At 35.5% G+C, this 3,542-nt stretch overlaps 1 pseudogene; it reads left to right on the top strand.

Moving 5' to 3' along the window:
• Positions 1-1,160: 1,160 nt before the first annotated feature.
• On the top strand, positions 1,161-1,783 carry LOC140498464 (MRG/MORF4L-binding protein pseudogene; annotated as a pseudogene).
• The last annotated feature ends 1,759 nt before the right edge of the window (positions 1,784-3,542 follow it).

The raw sequence follows: 3,542 nt of genomic DNA on the forward strand, positions 1-3,542 counted from the left end.
GCAAGAATGTTGAAGATTAACTATAAATAGATGGATGGATACTTGCTGTTATTGTTCAGTCATGTCTGACTCTTCATGACCTCAAGGACTATGATGCACCAGTACCATCCATGGGGTTTTCTTAGCAAGGATGCTAAAATAGTTTACCATTTCCTTCTTCAGTGGATTATGGCAATCAGAAGGTTATGTGAACTTGCCCTGTGTCACACAGCTAAGTTTGAATTCAGGTCTTCCTGATTATATAATTCACTGTCAACTGAGTTACCTAGCTGTGACACACACTCACACTTAAACACACAAATATATACGCATGTATACACACACACATATATACAGATACCTATGCACATATATGTGTATATTTGTGCATATATGCACACATATATTATAAAGAAAAATAAACACATACTCTCAATCTCTAGAGATTCATCTTTTAATTGGGAAAAAGACTGATGATTAACTCATTCACTGAATAAAATTTTATTTTGTGGTTATTGTGTATAAATCTTGGTTTTTTGGGGGGGAGGTTTGTGTGTGCGTGCTAGCTATGGACAGATCTTGTTTAGATAAAATAAGATACCTGTCCTAATGGAGTTTACTTTCTAGTACAGGATAAGATAGAACAATATTTCAAATACTACACTTGTCAATTAGTTAACAAGGATCTATTAAGTGTCTACTTTATGCTAAATATTGTTTTTTGAATACATCAGGTCACCAAATAAAAATGCATAGAAAAATATAAAAAATAAACACTCTTTTTTATTCAGACAGCTTACGTTGTGTCAGGGAAAGAATGTCCTTTGTGTGTATGCATATACATAAGCATATATATATATATATATATATATACATATATATAGTTATACATATATATGTATAACTATATATATGTATATATATACACACATACATATATAAATATATGTATGTATATATATAAAATTATTTATATCCATACATGATTTTATGTATACATACTGAATACATCTGCACACACAAGTTACATGCAAAATTAATAAAAGCTACATGTTTATGGAACAAGTCACTAGCTTTTTGGGTTGAAGGAGGGGCAGATTACGAAAAGTTTCAGATAGAAGGCAGTAAGTTAGAGAGTTACCAAACAAGGTACTATATAAAATCCAAAGGAGGACAGAGCTATGCAGGAAGCCGAGGTTACCACTGGTGGAAGCGGCGGCAGCGGAGGTGGCTCTGGTTCTGGCCCCGGCCCTGGCAGTAGCGGTGTCAAAGGCCCCGTGGAGTCGGCGCCGGCCCACCAAAAGAAGTGTGGAGCCCCCAGGTGGAAATGTGCCTCTTCCATGCCATGCTGAGGCACAAGCCCGTCGGTGTGAACCGGCACTTCCACATCAGGGACAAGTTCAGTCAGAACCTAGGGAGGCAGATCATCTGGGACCATTTAAGTTACTATGTACGATATGCAAGCATTGCGTGAGTCTGAGATTCTTCCATTCCCTAATTCAGAGAAGAACTTCATCCTTCCTGAAGAAATCATTCAAGAGGTCAAAGAAGGAAAAGTAATGATTGAAGATAAGGTGAAGGAAGAAATAAAGGAAGAAGTGGATCCACACACTGTTTTTACATCTTCAGGAAATTTGGGGAAAGGAGCCGAAAAGTCCAGTGGCAAAGAGAAAGAAAAGAGCTCGTCAGACTCTGGATCTAAAGAGGGTGCAGGCAAGAGGAAACGCAACTGGGTTGCAGAAAATGTCAAATGCAAACAGCAGTCCCTCTAAGTCCGAGTGCAGCCAAACGTCGAAGAACATAGGCTTTTGCTAATAATTTAAAGGAGAATAAGAATGAAACAAAAAATCCATGATGTTTACTTTAGTGGAAGGACTTTGACAAGATTTTTTTAAATGACACAAATTGTTCAGGTGGCACATATTTTCATTTTTGCTAATCTTTGGGAAAGGAGCTTGAAAAGATTAGCATGAGGGACGAGGCAGAGAAGTCAATCCTATACTTGCTAGATAGGAATATGGTTTGAATACAGAAAAGAGTGTAGCTTACCTTGGTGGCAGTAGGATATTTGTTGAGCATTCTACCCGATAATCAGATTTCCTAAGGTAAAATGGTAGCTTTGCAAATGTATACTTAAGGAATTTTATGATGATATACATATAGAAAGATTATTTATGTATTCTTTGTGTTTTTGAAGTCAAAATTCATTTCTTAAAGATGTGCTAACCCTTTAGGTACTTACCACCTTGACTTGATTTGGTATCTGAAATCAGTTGTAGGATCTTGTATATACTTTTTTTTATCACAGTAAAGCAAATGTTAGAGTGAACTAGGAAGATGATTCAAAGGGGGACCTCTTTCAAATGGACAAATTACCAAGAAAGGCGTTATTCTCAAATACGTAACTCTGAGCTAGGAGCAGTAAACCTGAAAGACAGCACTGGCTGCTGTGTCAGAAAAAAAAAAAGTTTCAATTTTCTACCCACTGAAGTAAACATAAGATCTCTTCTTGGAGACTTCCGTCAAACCTGTCCACTTAAGGTTAAGTGTGGAACTGTAAACATTTTCTTACTGGGTGTTTCATGAATCAGGGGTCTTGACTGAATTGCTTTTTAGTGCCACAAAATGTGATAGAACTTCTCTTCTTGCCACCAGAGTCCAAGAATTGGATGTTTTGATTCATTCGTGTGTACTGTATATAATTAGTTTGGTATTTCACTATTTAATTTTTAAAAAATATTTTACTAGTGTTTTATGTGGAAATAGTATTGAAGAAGCTTGATCTTGTGTTGTATTTTTTCTGATAAATTTGTTTTAAGGCCATGGCTATTTTGAGATACATGTTGCTCAGTTTTATATGCTGGAATATTGAACATTTGTAGCAGTTCTTATTTATTTATACAGATGGTTGCAAACAGATCAAATAAATGACTGTTTTGTGGTAGGGAATCTTAGTCTGTTGAACTAGTGTTGGATATGGCACAAAATGCGTATTTGAAATATATCCCTGCTTGACTGCTGAATAAAAATATTAAAAATCCAAAAAAAAAATCCAAAAGGGAAAACAATTACAGATAAGTAGAATGAGGGAAGACTGCTTGCCTAAGATAACTAATGAGATGGTCTTTGAGGGATCACTAAGAATTAAATATATGAAAAAAAGTGAGAGATAGTAGGAGAATGATAGGAGCAAAGATGCGGGTGGAACATTTGGCATACTCAAAGTGAGCTCAGAAGTTCATTTCTTTTGGAACAGAGAGTGTGTGGTAAAGCACTAACATAGAGTAAGTCTGGAAAGATAGGGTTTCATCTAGGTAGTAGAATTTCTTGAATGCTGAACAAATAAATCTCAACTTTACTTGCTAGATGATAGGGAACCAATGAAGACTAGAGCAAAAGAGTGACATGGACATTTGGTAGTAGGTGGAGTAGGAATAAAAATAGTAGTAGTAGTAGTAGTAGCAGTAATGATAATAATAATATTTATTTTGTCAATGATTTAAATAAAGCATTCAAGTTGATAGAAAATACAGGTAGAGAGACTTTTATTTTTACTCTAGGAA

Source organism: Notamacropus eugenii, chromosome 4 (assembly GCF_028372415.1).
Source record: "Notamacropus eugenii isolate mMacEug1 chromosome 4, mMacEug1.pri_v2, whole genome shotgun sequence".
Lineage (NCBI taxonomy): Eukaryota > Metazoa > Chordata > Mammalia > Diprotodontia > Macropodidae > Notamacropus > Notamacropus eugenii.